Source organism: Gadus morhua, chromosome 2, assembly GCF_902167405.1.
Source record: "Gadus morhua chromosome 2, gadMor3.0, whole genome shotgun sequence".
Taxonomy (NCBI): domain Eukaryota; kingdom Metazoa; phylum Chordata; class Actinopteri; order Gadiformes; family Gadidae; genus Gadus; species Gadus morhua.
In genome coordinates this window covers 12,080,596-12,100,974 of record NC_044049.1, presented here as the reverse complement: position 1 = coordinate 12,100,974, position 20,379 = coordinate 12,080,596, and positions in this window count along the sequence as shown.

Below are 20,379 nucleotides of genomic sequence, written 5' to 3'. Positions count from 1 at the left end.
ACCAGAGAGCCCTGGCCGCGAGGTTGTGCCCGTAATAGGCCAGTATGGCCTGTTTGAGGGCGGGGTACTGGCCGGCGGTCTCGGCCGAGAGGTCCTGGCCCGCCTGCTGTGCCGGCCCGGTGAGGAAGGTAGACAGGATGTGGGCCCACTGGTCCTCCGGCCAGCTCTCCCTCCGGGCGGTTCGCTCAAATACCTCCAAATAGGCCTCCACGTCATCATCCGGACCTAGCTTGGTAAGCCGGCTGGTCGGGGCGGCGATCGGGGAGTCGCGAACGGCGTGCTGGGTTAGACGGAGCACCGCTTCGCGGAGCAGGGACAGGCTCTCCCAGAGTCCCGCTGTGCCGCGGCGGCCTGCCCCTGGATCTGCTGTTGGCGCTGGGCGGCTCAATCTGGGTTTTGCATGTCCGTGGTGTGTACTTCCCCGTGGGTCGCAGTGGGTTCCGAGTGCCTGCATTCTGCACCATATGTGGCAACCCGGTTGGCTGGGAGGCTGGTTGTCACGGTAAGCAAACACGTTTAAGGCGAGTATAAAGCCGAACTCTGCGTTTATTAGCAACAGGGTAGGTTAGGCAATGCGTAAGTGTCTCCTGGCTAGGGTCTCCGCGAGCCTCGTAGCCGTCGTTGGGTTGCACGCCTCCTTCTCCTTTGTCGTTGGGTTGCACGCCTCCTTCTCCTTTGTCGTTGGGTCGCCTCCCTCCAGTGAGTCCTCGACTCTCCTTTAACCCCTCCACACGCTCCTCTCCCCGGGTGTTTCCCATCCGGCTGATGAGGACCAGCTGGAGAGCGCTCCCTGTCCCTGGCACGTGGGTGGAGGCGGTACAGGCCCTCCAACACCCGCCCACACACACACACACACACACACACACACACACACACACACACACACACACACACACACACACACACACACACACACACACACACACACACACGTGTTTTTACAGTATAGAGTGGTGGAGGGATGACGTATGTTGGCCAACCCGGAAGTGAGCGTCGCCCTGGGTTCCCTTGACAACAAGCCAACGGGTTTTTCCATTGGATTTTGGATGATTGCAGAAAATTTTGCATTTTTGAAGCACCTCCTCAAAAACTAAAAACTAAATAAATAAAAAAATAACAGTGCTCCAAATAACGAAATGTAAACCAATCCATTCTGAATGGGGGTGTTTCTCCGATTTTTTTTATATAATTTAAATATAATTAATCTTCTGAATGTGTACGGTATGCATTCTACTTTTTTCCAATGGGGCTTCGTCCACGTCACTTGACTGTCATGGTTGCTATGGTGGTTGCTATCGACCACCCCCTCTAATCCTTACATGGCTCTAAAAACCAAGCGGCAAAGGAGCTGCCGTCAATTGAGTTGTTTTTGTTGTAAACTAGGGTCCGATGGTTAAAAAATTGACGGATAATCCAAGGTATCCTTAAAAGGCACGTTGGATGTTTTTATTTTCTGCAGTTTAGACTTCGTCTATCACCTATTTTTGAAAGCAAAACACGAAGCTCATTGATTTAACGAGGCAGGGTTATTTGAAACAATTGATTGAATATGGGTGAGGTCAGTCCTTCTGAGTTTTCTTCCTAGTTATGTCTAGTGTACACCCCTACTGTCCACAAGCACCCCCCCCCCCCCCCCCCCCCCCCCCCCATATGGATTTGGAGATTTTTTGCCACGTCCCAGTGGTGGTGGTATCATATATATGAAAGAGGGCATTGAATTATACTACAATGATCAATTGGGAGGCCAGAGCCCTAAAGGAAGTGATGCAATAGGTGCCTGAGTCGTGAACAAGTAAGCTATACCTTGGGGTCTCATATGTATCAAAAGGGGTCTCAAAGGACGCATACGCATCAACCTGTGGCTACAGCCCTACAGGAAATTACTCAGCAAGTGCTCCATCTCGTTGCACCACACCCAGCGGCTCGCTTGCAAGATTTTGGCCTGAAGTTCTTCCCAGACCTACACCGTAGCCATCCAACATGCATATCTGAGAATCAGGCCTCTCTTTAATAATGACAAAAAGTTATGAGAGAAATACGCATTCACTTTTTGTTATCTCATAAGTGGCGTGGTGCCGGCTCCTTTTGACCCTAAACCAAAGCTGCTGCACCAACTGGTGTGTCTACATTGTCATGGCCTAGGGTAACCAGACAATGAGTGAGGACGGAGGCGTGATTCTAGTTTAATAATGATCAAGGTTTATTACCTTGATCATTAACCCGTAACAAAAAGAGATCACACAACTGCAGCGTGGCAAGCCACGCCGCCGCATTACCTTCAAATGCAATGGCATTTTTAACGTGGACCTCCAAATGCCGCTGAAGTCTGACTGGTCGGCATGGATTAAACATGCCTTTTGGACAAAGGGGGCAGTGGAACTGACTGCAGCATGTTGTGCAGTGTTCCACTGCAGGCTTTCCACCACATGTTACAATTGAATGATGCATCTAAAAAGATATCAAATGCATCATTCTGAATACTGGACTTGGTGAGCTAGGCTAAATTTAAGTGACCTTTAGTGAGATGGCCTAAAACGGAATACAAATGAATTATTCTAGGACATATAGGCTTTCAGGATCAATTCAGAGGTTCAACTGTTCTGGATTCATTTTGCTTAGCCAGTGAAAGTGACCAGCTGTAGATTCCGCACTGTTAAAAATACTTCACTACAAGTAGGCTATAAGTCCTCCAAATAATTCAGCAGAATTGCATTACTGCCACACGCATAGGCAGCAGTAGGTCATTATGCGCTAAAATGGTCCCTGCCAGTGTTTTTCTATTCTGATGTTTGTGGATGAATCTTTCAGCTACAGCTTTGTTACATTTCCTTGCGATGGTTTGCTAGTTTAACTATACAGCAATAAATCAAATGATGTAAGTAAGATGATGTGTCCGTTGCGTGGCCCACGCAAGCGGAATCTACAGCTGGTCACTTTCACTGGCTAAGCAAAATGAATCCCGAACAGTTGAACCTCTGAATTGATCCTGAAAGCCTATATGTCCTAGAATAATTCATTTGTATTCCGTTTTAGGCCATCTCACTAAAGGTCACTTAAATTTAGCCTATTCAAGCTCACCAAGTCCAGTATTCAGAATTCAAAGCATTTATTCACAAATACGTTCTATTTTTTTGACAAGCGGAGCCGACAGTCCGGTGCAAACTATGCAAATTAGCCATGTGGACCTAACAGAAGATAGACGCAATGTATAGAACTGATTGTTGTGCATTATTGTGGATATGTAGGCTGGTTAGTTGTGGTTGTTTGTGGTCTTAGTGAAACAGCCTTGCCTTGGAGTTGGAGAAGTTGGAGTGATTGTGTGAATGTGCGAGAGAGAGCGCACCTGCCGTGGTGATGTTGGGCTTGTTGTGGGCTTTTATGTGATCAATGATGTATCTGTCTGATCGTATTAGCTGTAGATGGATGGTTAAATAATGTCACAAGATCGGTCCTAGCCTACTGCAGGCTCTCATTTGCAAATGCACTGATTGTGTACCCGTCTCCGATATGCTATATACCTGGCATTTATTCAGTTCATGTTCTTCTGAGTGCGCAAGAACGGTGCCAATTATTGTCGTGTTTGCATTGTAATGCACAACTTTGCCCCTCCCTGTTATAAAATAAGGTGCATCCCAACAACTTTAGCCAATGCAGGCTCCTATTGCTTTACCAGTGTGCTTAATATGTGTGTGTGTGTGTGTGTGTGTGTGTGTGTGTGTGTGTGTGTGTGTGTGTGTGTGTGTGTGTGTGTGTGTGTGTGTGTGTGTGTGTGTGTGTGTGTGTGTGTGTGTGTGTGTGTGTGTGTCTGCGTGTTGTCATGTAGGCTATAGATATAGATCGATTGTCTTGGCTTGCTTGCATCCATGAAATATTGTAATGTTATGGCCGAGCTGGCTACTGCATATCGCGAACAATCTGGGGATGAGGGCATCCCCGAATAATGATGGGTATTTCGCACACTGCCATCTCAATATATAGCCTAACATATACAAATATATCACTGTACTAGACACAAATATATTTTCCACTAGCTAGTGGTGGTCATTACATTGTAGTGAAACTAGTAAAGACAACACAGCCTTATGTTACGGCGAAACATGGAGGCACTGCAGCTCTAGTTTCGACAATGCGTTACTTTAGTCTGGTCTTTCTCTTCACTGATTGGCTAGACAGCCTTCAAACTTAGTGGTCAAGCAAAGAAGGGGAGGGGCTCGTTCTGCATACCTAATAGCCGGAGCGAATAACTAATAGCCGGAGTGAATGACTAATAGCCGCGGCTATTAGTCATTCAAATCCGTACGGAATCCGTACGGTTTTGCACTTTTACCGCGCCAATCTAGGTCCGGATTGTGGCCTTCTTGGCTTTCCATAACGCAGGCCCTTCTGGACACCGGCAGCGTCGTGACCCTTCTCCGTCCCGACTTGGTGGGTAGGCAGGGGGGGGGGGGTCCGATGGAAAAAACATCCGCTACAACGTTTTGTAGCGGATAAAAGTTAGCAACAGGTTTGATATTTGCCAGATATTCGGTTTTTACTTAATCCGCAATCGGATTCATCAACACAATTTCAGTGCATTACGGTTGTGGTAGGTTGAGGACTGTTTAGAATCGACAAAAATCACAACGACATTAATTGTTACCATCGATATCTGGGCGAGAACAGCACTTCAATCTACTTTCCGGCTGCTATCTGTCTAGGGAACCTTCTACAAATTACACCCCACAGACTGGTGGCATAGACTTTACCATGGAATTGTTTCAGGCAAGAAATCACCACAAATCAATAAAAATACATTTTCTTATTCTGATTGCTGTAGTACTTGCAAATGGTGGGCTGCTACTTACTACAGGTAACACTTTAAGGATATCTCACATCATAGTGAATCAGTCTGCAATTAATAGTTTCAAATATTTAGCAAAAATCTTTAAAATACCTTTTCTCATTGTGATTTGTAGTAGTTAGCACACATTTTTATTTCAATCACATAGTACGATGTCCGTTTGTTGGATTTTGGATGGATAACATTAATGTGAATGTAGTCTTATGCAAGGCTCCTTATTTCAATCTACGGTGTACAGTATAGTCTATTTAGTATTTTGTAAAATTTGATATAGCCCTTCTATAGTATTAATACTGTGTGTAAAATTACACTTTGTTTTAATAACGGTTGCATATTTTATTCATGTAAATGGAGTCCGATGATAGGCCCCATGTTTAATTTTTAGTTGTAAGTTTAGGTTAAAATTGTGGATTTATTACTATGTAAATTGTCTGTGGGGATATAGTATGGATGCTACTATGTAAGATTGTATGTAAGATTACACAATACATTTTGTTTCAACAAGGGTAATTTATTATTTAAAATAAAGGTGACATATATTGTTAATAAATCTTGTTCTTTGTGCCCTTTTTTTAATCAGAGTCCCGGCCCCTCAAAAGGTCTCTGCACGGCCCTGGTTAACAAAGTATATTTTTCTCTGTTTATATAATTCAAACAAGTTGGTCGGTAAGTTAGTCAGACTGATCAATGAATAAAAAAGTAAATAAAATGTTCCAGCGAGCTCGGCATTCATCTCTCCCTCTATTTGTCAGCTGATGTTCATAAATAATCTATTTTGACTGATGTGTTTGGTTTAGAGCTCCCCTTCTGGAGGATTCAAGTAATAACACCTCACGGTGAAGGGTTTTTGTTCATCCTTGACAACAGTTTGTAATGCTGTGTCTCTCTGGCACCGTAATACACAGCTGAGTCTCCAGGCTGCATGTTTTGCCCTTGCAAAGTTACTGTTTTACTGGCCTCGTCAAGGGAAAGACTGAATAGAGATTCTTTCACTTTTTTGCCATCCGTACGAATCCGTCCAATCCATTCAAGTGCATGTCCTTCAGGTTGTCTGATCCAAGCTGAGTAGTAGCTACTAACAGAATAAGAGACCTGACAGCGGAAGGTCGTCCCCCCCCCCCCCCCCCCCCCCCCCGTCCCCCCCCCCCCCCCGTCAACAATCGCTGCCCGGGACGTATCATGGTTACTCTTTTTAATGTAGGCTACTGCGCTTTATTTTGATTGTTGAAACAGCACAATATGTCGATATATCCTCCGGTATGTTTTGTGCCTCTGCATGTCGTATAAATAATCATAGTGGGCTGCCATGGCCAAAAAAGACAGGGCCATTTTTTGGTCCCAGTCCAGCCCTGGTTGAAGCTGAACTGGAGGAAGATGTCCTGTTCTACACTTGACAACTTATAAGGAAGAGCGAGAGGAGAAAGACCAACAGTCCTTTTTGCATATTTAAATGAGGTAGCAGACAGTGCTTGAGATGCTACTTGGGGGGGGGACAGGAATCACAGCTCTTTACACGTTTTTGCATTATTTGACAGTGTGTTACTTAACCATATTACTAGAACATTTTTTAATATTATTTTATTTTCTCTTATTTTAAAAGTTCAAAGGTTTTTATTCGCCATTTGTGCGTAAACCAGACAGTTCAAACACATTGGAATTCTTGTGCTTCCCAAGTCAAGTACAGTATTAATACAAAGAGAGAGAGAGAGAGAGAGAGAGAGAGAGAGAGAGAGAGAGAGAGAGAGAGAGAGAGAGAGAGAGAGAGAGAGAGAGAGAGAGAGAGAGAGAGAGAGAGAGAGAGAGAGAGAGAGAGAGAGAGAGAGAAGCACAATAAATAGTAATAACAACAAATATAAAATGTTTTAAAAATTGAGATAAGGACAAATTGCATGTTGTGCATTGCATTTCAGAGAGCACCACAGTAGATAGTGATTAAAATTAAAAAATATATATACATATTAAATTAAATTGAATTCAGCAGTGCAACCATACTGTATTATTTTTATTTTTTATTTTAAAGTGTTATTAAGATTTATAATAATACATATCATTTTTTATATTTGCTTGCATTTAAAAAAAGTAACATTAATATAATTGTAAACGTAATTTGAGAATAAAGGCTGTTTTAAGATCAACATTTTGTGTTATTGTGTGTATGATGCAAGTCTTGTATGGATCATGATACTTTTAGGCCTAACTCTTTTTTTATTAATAACGTCAGGCCTGCTGTCCTTTTTTAACATTTCATTTTAAGGTCTTAATTTGAAGTCTTTTAAGAAATGTTATCTGTCTAATAATAAGGTGTTATATGTGTTCTGTCTTGTGATAAAATGATATATGGCTGGCTGATGCTTTATTTCCAAGTCCAGCTGTGAAGATTAATACGGCAATCTTTTAATTAAAATGACAATGAAAAACAAAAAGAAAATATATTGCATAATATCATATAACACAAATTAGGATAATGAACCATTTAAACATCTTCACAATAAATATCTGCATGAGTTGTTAACTAAATATATTTTTCCCTGTTTATATATTTCAAACAAATTGGTCGGTAAGTTAGTCAGTAGGTCTAACAGATCAATCAATAAAGAAGTAAATAAATATTCCAGTGAGCTCGGGCTTCATCTCTCCCTCTATTTCTCAGATGATGTTCATAAATTATCTATTTTGAAGGATGTGTTTGGTTTAGAGCTCCCCTCTGGAGGATTTAAGTAATAACACCTCACGGTGAAGGGTTTTTGTTCATCCTTGACAACAGTTTGTAATGCTGTGTCTCTCTGGCACAGTAATACACAGCTGAGTCTCCAGGCTGCATGTTTTGCCCTTGCAAAGTTACTGTTTTACTGGAGCCGTCAACGGCAAGACTGAATTTACTACTAAGAGAGTCTTTCTGGTGTTTGCCCCCAGTCTTTATCATGCCAATCCATTCCAGTGCATTTCCCTCAGGTTGTCTGATCCAAGCTGTGTAGTAGCTACTAACAGAATAAGAGACCTGACAGCGGATGGTCAGAGGTTGACCAGGTCGGATAGTAAGAAACTCCGGCTGAGTAAGCTGTTCACAGTTCACACCTGTAGAGAATACAAGCTTTTGGTCATTAATGAGCTCCTTAAACGTGAATCAATATGTTTTCTTATTGATTGGATATTTTCTCATAAAGCCTCACCAGAGCCAGCAGACAGGAGCAGCAGCAGTACAGCTACAGAGAACATGGTTTGTGTTGAAGCTGAACTGGAGGAAGATGTCCTGTTTTACACTTGACAACTTATAAGGGTGAGTGAGAGGAGAAAACCCCACAGTTCTTTTGCATAATTCAACGAGGTGTCAGATGTTGGTTGAGATGCTACGCGTCATGGGACAAAGGAATCACAGATCCTTTACACATTTTTGCATTTTCTTATAATGTGTACGTTTACTTACACACTATTATTATAATCATCATTAATAATATTGTTATAAGGCTGTTTAAAGATCTATCCTACCTTTTTAGTTTTTTAACAAAATGTTGTTTTCTATTTTTGATTAAATTGTATATTATGCAGGTCTACATTTGAAATGTTGTAAAGCATGTAATTTCTCCAAAAATAGCTTGTAATATGTATTCTGTCTTGTGATACAATTATATATGTCTGGCTGCTGCAATGTTTCTTGTGAAAATCTATAAGGAAACTTTATAGGTGAAACAATTAAATGGTGTGCTTTCACATTATTTTAGGTTGCCTCAAAGCCTAAGGCCCCAGGGATTATGTGAATGATGTGTGCCTACGGTCCACACTGAACTGGGGTGAAGGCCTTACAGTTCTCTGCTCCCTCAGATTGGAACAGCGTGGACAAAGACAAGATCTTAACTTTGGGTTCTTGTGTGTATGTTGCTATCAAATGTAACAGTCCGACTGCTGCTATCTTTCCCTGTTCCCACTCAGAAGATCTTTACAGAAACTGTGTAAAGTGAAGTAAAACATTATACAGTCTGCATGCAACAACACAGCAAGTACACGTGGGGCAAATTTTCTAAGATGCGTTTGAGTAGTCCATCTTTGAACATTGTGCTTACACCACGGCAGCCTAGTGTAAATGCAGTCAGATTATTTTAGGCTGTGGTCGAATTAAATTACATTCTATTTCCTTTCCTAACGACTTTTCCTTGACCTTGATGGAAAACGCCATGAGGTCAAGGAAAGATGTGACAGAGAATGCACAGGTGCTTGGGCTGCGAACGGATCGATGCATTGTTTTTTGCTTAGAAAGGCAACTTACTGAGTGAAATAACCCGGAAGTATCAAAGTGGCATGACCTTTTTTTATTGAGGTTGAGAAAAGAGGTTAGAAAGTACATAAGATGTACCTTTTTTGACGTTGATCTGTCCTGGTGAAATTACAACTTTCCGAAGATGGTCTAATAAGCGCACATGTTAAGATAATTTGCATACTCCGTGTTGCTTCATGCAGGCTATATAACCCAGAGAACAAAATTTAACTTCATTGACAAGGATCTGAAATAAAAGTATAGGCACAAAGGTGAACGGAAATGGTTGTCACATCGTGAATGGTTTCTCAAGTTCAACCCCCTGTCCATTCATATTTATCGACATGAATCCCAGTTATGACATTAATATGATTGTTTGACATAATTGTCCTGTCGCAAGGAATTGTGGGACGCCATTAGCGCCTTTCCTTTCCTAAAGGATGGTCCAGTGTACCCTATACTCGATATACTCAATAAGAAAGGAAGCATTGAAGCCTTTTTCCTTAGCATTTTATTCTACCTTAGCCCAGCAGCTACTGTATTATAGACAGGGCCGGCCCTGTCCACCTGGGTGCCCTAAGCAGGATAATTTTGGGGCCCTGCTTTGCGGTTGATAGAGTAATTTTGCCACAGAGAACAAGCTACTGTATGCATTCATAACCCTTACGGTTTCTATCCGTACCTCTTTGAACACGATTAGTCGCAATTATTTTCCTACTTATTAAGTATGCTCACTGAAACAGTCAAAGTAAAGCTTACACACTGCATATTCGTCAAGCTTGACTTACAGTATATGGATTCTCAAAATTTAGAGGTCCAAACACTGGTGTGCAGGGACAAAAACGCAAAAAAAGAAGAAGAAAAGAAAGCCCAGTATAGAGGTAAGTGACCTCAGCCATTATAGTTTCAAACTAAATAGTATTGTGCATCACCATATATTGCTGCCACTCAGCTATCGCTAGCTAGCGTCTGTTAACCTACTTTGCTAGCTTGCTACGTATTACTAGCTAACATAATTTCACTGATAACCTACACGCAGTGGTGTATAAAGTACTCAAAAGCCATACTTAAGTAAAAGTACAGATACCTTACTGGAAAATTACTTAAGTAAAAGTAAAAGTCACCTTTTAGAATAGTACTTAAGTAAAAGTATTAAAGTATCTGATCTTTACTGTACTTAAGTATCAAAAGTACTTTTCTGATATTAAATGTACTTAAGTACTGAAAGTAAAAGTACAAGTAACTGCTGTTAATAAAAAAGCAAAGGGTCAGAATTTTGAGAATAAGTAAGGAATAATCACCGAGAGGCCGGGCAATAAACAGTTTGATATGCCCGGCTCGTGGACGGATTACCGCCCGAGACGAAGTCGAGGGCGGTAACCTTCCGGGAGCCGGGCATATCAAACTGTTTATTGCCCTGCCTTGAGGTGATTATTCCGTTTATTCTACTTCGCGCCAATACGCACATATACAGCGTATTGAAGTGTATAAGATAGTGTTGTAATACTGCGTGTACAAACCAGCCTCATACAAATAGTAGAATTTTGATAGCCCTTGCCCTCGTCCTAGCCATGCATTTGTGTGTTGACAGTCGTAGGAGGTTTGATCGACGTAGCAACAGTAACTAAGCAAGGGGGCTTTGCGAACGTGCGCTGGGACAGCTGATTCGCCAAACAAGCTCGCAGTCTGTGTTCTACCACAGTCCCCGACGTTATTCTCATATCTCTGATGATTCTTTTTTTTTTTTCTAAAGATGAGTTGATTTTGTAACGAGTAACGAAGGTTTCAAGGGAAATGTAGCGGAGTAAAAGTATCCGTTTTCTTCGCAAAATGTAGCGAAGTAAAAGTAAAAGTACAGAGAAATATAAGTAGTAAAGTAAAGTACAAATATCCAAAAAAACGACTTAAGTACAGTAACGAAGTATTTCTACTTCGCTACTATACAACACTGCCTACACAAATACAAATGTAAAATGACCAGTGGTTTTTTAATGGGCCAGATGCACTCAGGCAATATTTGCATAGCCCAGCACCTGCAGGAGAAAAGACACCTGGATCCTTCATGTTCACCTCTCTCTGAACTTTAGTCCAACTAGTACTACTGTTGCTGTTTTTGCCGTAAGGAAGTCTAGACGAATTCTAATGCTGCTTCAATTTGTGTGCATAGAAAAGCCTGATACAACTGTTTGTATTCTATGTAATATGTGTCTTCAGGGATGTTTAGTATAGTCAATTAACAGGGCAACGCTCCACTCGCCATGGGAACGGGAGGCGCAAAACTCATTCCGCCTAATTATTTTAAAGGGCTAGAACTGGCCCATGGGGAAAGAACGGGAGAGAGGCAATGTCGGACAAAGGTAGCGAGCTTCGTTTAGCTTTGACATGAACCGTATCGTCGTCATCACGGTTGCCAGTTTGGGATCAGTCAAACAATCGCCTGCGCTGAATCAAACATCATGTTCCTTGCTTGTTGCCCTCTCAGCAACAACTTGCATTACATTAACCACATGTTTAGGGTTCCCAGGTCAGTCAAAATCAGGTCATTTAAGGTTATCATGATCAGACCTCTATACAGTCTATGGGACAGACACAGTCAAAATTCTTAATTCCACCATTGTTTTCTTATACTATTATGAGCTGTATGTTTATAATGTTTAATTTCTTGTAAAGTAAATTTCTTTGTGAATAAAAAAATAAAATAAAAGGAAAAGATAAAACACAGCGCTCTTGACGGCCCTTGGCGGTCGGGGGCCCTATGCGGCCGCTTAATTTGCGTATAGGGAGGGCCGGCTCTTATTATAGATGGACTGCATAGAGCCTCAGCTGGAAACCAAAAAGTGAGAGTGGGTTTTTCGGCTTGTTTCCCGTTAGGGAGACTTTATAATGAAGTTCTATTCTAATAAGTGTATTTCTACAGTGGACCGTCTGTACAGTATTGATTTGAATCTTTCCAAGTTTGTGTTCGCCAATTAGGAGCATAAAGATATATGCCCCCAGCAACATGATTGGTCTCACAAATACGGAGCGAAAGAAAGTTAAATGCCACTGTTTATGTGGGGTTTTGTGTGTGGTTGATGGCTGGGTTAAGCAGCCTCACCTGGCCGAGAATGGGTCGGTGTGAGTCTGCACACCTGTTGCACATTGAGTAATAAGTGTGCACAGGTTTAACCAGCAATCTCCTGACAGCCACCACCCAGCACCAGCCTTTTTCCCCAACAGTGCAGTCCAACGGAGGAGGCAGCAACAGCAACAGCAACAGGCAAACGTCTGTGGCTAGCCTCCCTTGAAATCAGCCTGGAGCAGCCCAGGCCATACCACACTTCTGCCAGCCTGTACGTCAGCCCAGGACCCCATGCTCCATGAGGGAGTTGGGGAAAGGCCCTTTTGCCCTGGGAGAAGGTGGTCCTCCCGCATGCTGTTTCCGGCCGTCGGTGAAGCTACCACCAACACCCAGTTGAACCTTGACCCTGCCCGTCCAGACAGCCCTACAACGTCCACCGAGAACTCCACCAGTCAAGGCAGCAGCCCATGCCTCTCGTCGTCTCAATGAAGGAGGGGGAGGGTGGGTTGGCGGTCACCCTGGGGAGGTTTTGGGACAATGGGGTTTTTTATTTTTTATTTTGGGTATGGTAACCCTGAAAAGAGTTAGTTGATTGAGTTGGGTAGCGTAACCCTGGTCGAGTTTTGTATAGTATTTTTGGATGGGGGGGGATTTTTTGGGGTATGTGGGAGTGTGTGGACAATGACTGTCTTAAGCAGCCTTAACTGGAAGAGTCTGAACTCAGGGTCTTGGTTAGGCTGCACACCTGTTGCACATTGAGTAATCAGTGTGCACCGGTTAAACCAGTCATCTCCCCACACAGTTGAGCACCATTGTGATGTTCATTCACCGTAACTTTTATAATAAAATGGAATCTTACACCACGATCACACTGCATCATTGTCGAGGTGCCCAATAAAAGTCACCCAGATGGAGTGTAGCAGCCATCAAGGTGATGTGTAGCAATGGACCTTGTTACAGCCATGTGATTTGTGAGAATAAACAAACCCTTACTGACACTATGGCAAACGATTTGTCCACATTGCTTATGACTGAAACTCATTTGTTATTTTAGTAAAATTAGTAGCATTTAGTAGCAACAATTGTTTTAGTCAAAACTTTTTTGGGGGGAAAATTAACCAGTACAAGTATACAAGTTTAAAAACGTTTGTGGGCAACGGTCCAGAAAATTCCAAAACCACCAAAAAGTCATTCTTGATATTAAAATGTGAAGCATATTTCCCTTGCTGCCATATTTAGTCTCGCACCTGGTGTCTTTAATGCACCACTGAAGCGACCAAGTTTCACTTCTGCTTTCCAGGAGGCTTTTTTAGGCCTGTGGTGATGCTTTATGGTCCTGCCTGCTCAGCCCTGTCCTCCGCTAACGTGTTCAAACAGCGCTCCTCCTCCTCTTCTACCTAAAAATTCGCCAGCTAGCATGTATTCAAGAATATGGAACATTTGCTAAATAGTTATCTTTTATGTACAGATTTAAATGGGGGAGATAAATTACGTAACTCATCTATTGCGGCTTTATTGGGCGGACAATTGAAAACAGAAAAAAAATTCTGAATTCCTTTCTCATGTTTCTCTGTATTTTTTGATTTTCTTTCTATGCCTCTAAACGGGTCCCGGTGTGATGTGTGTTTGCTGTGGCCTGTAGACGGTGGTGTCGCAGTAAGCAAGGGTACCGTGTTCCTCCAGATACTTTTACCTATTTGGGAGACGAGAGGATGGGGAGACAGAGAGACAGAGGAGATAGGGAGACAGGGAAGATAGGGAGACAGAGGAGATAGGGGGGCCGATTGACAAAGGAGATAGTGAGAAAGACATAAAGAGAGTTGAGGAGATGGGGAGACAGGGGGATGAGATAGGTAGACAGAGAGACACAGGAAATAGTGAGACAGAGAGGGAGGCAGAGGAGATAGGGATACAGACGAGATAAAGAAACAGAGAGAGGAGATAGTGAGACAGAAAAGATTAGGGGACTGTGGATGATATAGTGAGACAGATGAGATAGGGAGACAGGGAGAGAGAGAGTGGCGATCAGAGTAGAGTACATTGCACATTTTCAAATTCAAAGTTAAGAAGAAGGCCTATAACTTATTTCTGGACAGGGGATAAGACCATGCAAAGGGTAATTGCTAGCACTCTCATCCTTTTTTTTTTGGGGGGGGGGGGGGGGGCGGGACTTCAGACCTCTTTATACAGGCTATGATTCGGACTGACGATCATTGCCTAAGCTGGTCAATAGTGACACCTAGCGGAACTTGGGGGAAATACCTTGAAGAATGGGATGAATAAGAATGCACGTGGTGGAAGGAGGTTGATTAGTTGCTAAAAGTTGACCAACCCTATCTTGCATCTTACATTTTAGTGAATTTAGTGTAGGCCTACACATAGAAGCATTACGAGTGATTCAGAGTAATGGCAGTTGATCTTCTGGGACCACTGCAGCCACTGTATTCGTCTAACAAAATACTTAAAAAGAAAAAAAAACCCTATGGTCAAATCTAGTTTACGCAATGAATATATTATGTTTATATCTCTACATTTTGGGACACTCTGTGTCTTGTCCGAACCAATAGGTTCATGGTCCGAACGAACGGTTTATGCTCTGAGAAATCTTCTGCCTCCCCTTCTTCACTGTCTACGCCCCCTTATGCTCGGCAGGCTGTGACGCATTGTGATGACGCTATTTCCAAAGAGTATTAATATATCCCGTTCAAATAATATATTTTCTTAAACAAGAGTGAACGTACGATCGTCTACAAACATTTAAAAAACTACTTTTCTATATTATTAAACATATATTGATGACAGGCAGGCAACAGCAGGTAGGCAGATAGGAGCACACATGGTGGAATGGCAGGCCGGTACGGGGTTGGTGATCCTTGGGCAAGGAGAACAGAGATTATGAACAGTTGGAAACATAGAACACGAAAACTATGGAGAAATACAAAATTCATAAGGGGCATGGTGTCGCCACCTTTTGACCTTTTGACCCCAGACTTTAAAAACTTGTCCACAGGCCAGCATGGAGAATTTGACTCTACCCGCTGTTTTATGTTTCATATACTCGACTGTTGGAGGTCATGTCCCTTTTCTACGGAAGAGGATTAGGGCCACACATGTAAAAAAAATTAAGTTCTGACTTTATTCTCAGAATTCTGAGAAAAAAGTCAGAATTCTGACTTTAATCTCAGAATTCTGACATTAATCTCAGAATTCTGACATTAATCTCAGAATTCTGAGATAAAAAGTCAGAATTCTGACATTAATCTCAGAATTCTGAGATTAAAGTCAGAATTCTGACTTTAATCTCAGAATTCTGAGAAAAAAGTCAGAATTCTGACATTAATCTCAGAATTCTGAGAAAAAAGTCAGAATTCTGACTTTAAAGTCAGAACTACGGGTATCTGTAAGGACCAACCTCCGTGGGAGAGACACTTTGCTTTATGCAGTAGGAGGAAAATATGGAAGTCCAAGAAAGCCACAATCCGGCCCTAGAATGGCGCGGTAAAAGTGCACGTCCCATAGCCAACTCACCAAGCTCACCAAGTCAAGTATTCAGAATTCAAAGCATTTATTCACAAATACGTTCTATTTTTTTGACAAGCGGAGCCGACAGTCCTGTGCAAGTATGCACATTAGCCATGTGCGCCAAACAGAAGATAGACGCAATGTATAGAACTGATTGTTGTGCATTGTTGTGGATGTGTAGGCTGGTTAGTTGTGGTTGTTTGTGGTCTTAGTGAAACAGCTTTGCCTTGGAGTTGGAGAAGTTGGAGTGATTGTGTGAATGTGCGAGAGAGAGCGCACCTGCCGTGGTGATGTTGGGCTTGTTGTTGGCTTATATGTGATCAATGATGTATCTGTCTGATCGTATTAGCTGTAGATGGATGGTTAAATAATGTCACAAGAACGGTCATACTGCAGGCTCTTATTTGCAAATGCACTGATTGTGTGCCTGTCTCCGATATGCTATATACCTGGCATTTATTCAGTTCATGTTCTTCTGAGTGCGCAAGAACTGTGCCAATTATTGTCGTGTTTGCATTGTAATGCACAACTTTGCCCCTCCCTGTTATAAAATAACGTGCATCCCAACAACTTTAGCCAATGCAGGCTCCTATTGCTATACCAGTGTGTTTAACGTGTGTGCGTGTGTGTGTGTGTGTGTGTGTGTGTGTGTGTGTGTGTGTGTGTGTGTGTGTGTGTGTGTGTGCGCGTGTGTGTGTGTGTTGTCATGTAGGCTATAGATATAGATTTATTGTCTTGGCTTGCTTGCATCCATGAAATATTGTAATGTTATGGCCTAGCTGGCTACTGCATATCGAGAACAATCTGGGGATGAGGGCATCCCCGAATATTGACAGGTATTTCGAACACTGCCATCTCAATATATAGCCTAACATATACAAATATATCAGTGTACTAGACACAAATGTATTTTCCACTAGCTAGTGGTGGTCATTACATTGTAGTGAAACTAGTAAAGACAACACAGCTTTATGTTACGGCGAAACATGGAGGCACTGCAGCTCTAGTCTCGACAATGCGTTACTTTAGTCTGGTATTTCTCTTCACTGATTGGTTAGACAGCCTTCAAACTTAGTGGTCAAGCAAAGAAGAGGGAGGGCTCGTTCTGCATACCTAATAGCCGGAGTGAATAACTAATAGCCGGAGTTAATAACTAATAGCCGGAGTGAATGACTAATAGCCGCGGCTATTAGTCATTCAAAACCGTACGGAATTCTTGCCAAACCGCACAGGTTTTGCACTTTTACCGCGCCATTCTAGGGCCGGATTGTGGCCTACTTGTCTTTCCATAGGTTTCCTCCTACTGCATAAAGCAAAGTGTCTCTCCCACGGAGGTTGGTCCTTACAGATACCCGTAGTTCTGACTTTAAAGTCAGAATTCTGACTATTTTCTCAGAATTCTGAGATTAATGTCAGAATTCTGACTTTTTTCTCAGAATTCTGAGATTAATGTCAGAATTCTGACTTTAATCTCAGAATTCTGAGAAAAAAGTCAGAATTCTGAGATTAAAGTCAGAATTCTGACTTTTTTTCTCGGAATTCTGAGATTAATGTCAGAATTCTGACTTTATTCTCAGAATTCTGAGAATAAAGTCAGAACTTAATTTTTTTTTACATGTGTGGCCCTAATCCTCTTCCGTACTTTTCCCGCCCGTTCGAGATAGCTAGAGATGCCAAAATGTATACGCACGTTTCCTGGGGTCCCGGGAACACCATATCTTGGATCTGGGGTTTCGGTTTAGGGTTAGTTAGGGTCCGGCTTTTTTTGTGGGTTCGAGACACACAATTTTCACAGAGCAATCCCAAGCTGCACACCTGGTTGAATGTCTAAAAGGCAAAGTTTCTATTTCTTGTTATCGAATTTAGATACATTTCTAGCAACGGCTTGTGTTTCCAATGCGTTTCAATGGAGCATTTGATGATGCAGCGTGAGCCTTTCCTGTTGGGCTAGAGCTAGAGAAAAACATAGGCATGTCACATGTTTATAGCCGTTGTTGAAGTTATATAGAGTTATGAAGTAAAGTTATACTACATTCTGTTGTGAGACTGGGTTTAAGGGGACGTGGTTAGTTTCAGTTTTCGAGGACGTCTGATTCAAAAATATGATTTTTTTAATCTTTTCAGATAATCTTCTTGGGTAGTTTGATTCACCCGTACGTTTACGCTTTACATGGAAAGCTTCGGCAACAGAAGTATTCAATGTATTGCTCAAGAGTGAGCAATACATTGAATGAAAAAAACAATATAGTGGATAGCTACCATAGTTCTCAGACTTCCGTCCGCACTCCATATGTTTCCAACAGTCCTAGTCCTTGAGGAGAAATAACGCCGGTAAGAATCGACAAAATGGCCTGGGAGGTTCCCCTGAGATTTGCAATGGTTGAAAATATGTTGTATAATCTTAGTACAGAAGAAATTAAAATATAAAACATAAGTCTTGTAGTTTTTGCATGTTTTAATGTAAAAAAAATCGTACATATTCTACCTTCAACATGAGTGAGAAAAAAACTATTCTGTTAAAAAGTGTTTAAAAAATAACACACGTCAACGATTTTTATTCCAGTAGACATTACTTCATCGTTTGACTCAATATCTTTAGCATGGATAAATAAACAATATGTTATGCGGTTGTATATCTTCCATTTAAAATAACAGGGCATTTAGTCTCAAAACAGGTTGTATGCTTCGAATCAGCATGTGGGTTTTCATTGTAATTGCATTTACAAGAGAGAAGAATGCACATTGTGGTGCAAAATATGTGATTACTTAATTTCTATTGTTATAACTTTATATCTGTTATAACTGTCATTGTTGCATAGGCCTATGGCATATTATTTGATATGATGATTATATCACCATCTCCCAATGCTGTTGTGACATAGTAAACACAGCTGGTGGTGCACTTAATTATTCAGCTATTCAACTACCATTAATTTATAGGAGCTAAACTTGCACTAACCGGCCCACACCACACTAAAATGAACTATTTTTCCTACCTTTTCCATTTTTTGTGCATTAAGAGACCTAAGGACACAGAGTCAATTTGTTTTAAAGTAAATAATTTAAGTATAGGCCACTCATTTTTGCCATATCATCCAGCTGCAGACTGAAATGGGCGTTCCCGTGCTGGTAGGGGTTCCCGTTGTCACAGACTGGAACGCCCCCTTCTTCTTCTTCTTTGCCTTTCTTGAAGAAATGTGACTGTCAACAACTGGGTTAATGTAACAACATTCGCTATTTAGTTTTTCTCAAACATAAGTTTCAAAATAACATCTATTCTAAGAGTATAGGACGGGTAGTGTTAGCATAGAACTAAGATACAGGCCATTCTCAAACACATGATGCTCCAAGGTACTGGAGAAGATTAATCTGCCCCCAAAAAAAAAAAAGTAAAACTGATCTGATCAGCCTATACCAGTAGAAGTATTATGTCAGCCTGCTTTTCGTGTAGAAAAGAACAATAGCCTTAATGGAACATCTATCACAGGTTCCATTCAGACGAGGTAAAATTTTAAATTGCCCCTAAATAACTTCGGTTGGGATTCTTGGAATCAGTTACAGGAATTTCATCCATGTGAATCTTCGTTATCAGATTATTGTTTTTGCAGATTTTTGGACTAAAATCAACTAAAATCCCCCCCCCCCCCCCCCCCCCCAATCTCATCACAATAGTAATACGCCATATGTTTCATTTTCATGTCACACATTTTAAATGGTGTTGAAAACTGATTCACTGACTCATATTGGATATGGCATTCGGCAGATATGCGGCTTATGGGCAGTATGTATTTGTTACCATTCTAAGTCACTTGAGTCTTGCATGATCATGCATGCATTGATCATGGTAAGCTCATACTCTATGAATGCTTGAGCATAACGTGGTGTTAATCAGAACAGTACTTCGGAACCTATGTTGACACTACTTCTTAAACATCCAATTTACCAGTTAATTTGTTTAGTTTAGCTTTTTTAATTTGCGTTCAAATAATTTGACATCATATACCAATATTATTTCCTGGATGTTTTGATACAAATATTAAATATTAGAGGTTGGACTGTTATCTTTCCTAAGAGTATAACAAACAAGGTATAGATAAACAAAAAAAAATTTATTTTGTGTATGATACTCTATGATTCACTCTTACTCGGTTGCATACAGTGTCAAAATCAAATCTATTTTTAATCAACCAACGAATTAATCTGTCCAGGTTGATGGAGAAAGGTCAGGACATTCACAATACTACTTTCATTGTCTGTCGTGTTTTGGTGTGTTTCCCTGTGTTTCCCTCCTGGGTTGATTACTAATCCCTCCCCTAATGTGTCTCAGCTGTTCCTCGTTGTGTTTGTTACTTAAGCCCTTGTCTTTCCTTTGTTCCTTGTGCTATCATTGTGGTTGTTCGTCCTGTGTGTTCCCTGTTCCCTGTTGTCACCTGAGTTCCCTGGTTCCTTGCCTTAGCCTTTAGGCATAAATAAAGTGCTGTTCTCCCTAAACCGTCTGCGTCTGGGTCCTACCTGCCTGCACCCTCAACCCTAACAACTACAAACATTTGAATGTACACCATGTCTACAGCTGTATGTCAAATATTTGACTTACAGGAGACTCAAAGAGACAGGGATAACTCAAAGAGTCAGGGATAATAACAGGGATAATGACAAGGTGCCATTCAGCATCTTGAATAACTCAAGTTTGTCATTGGCTAATTAGCA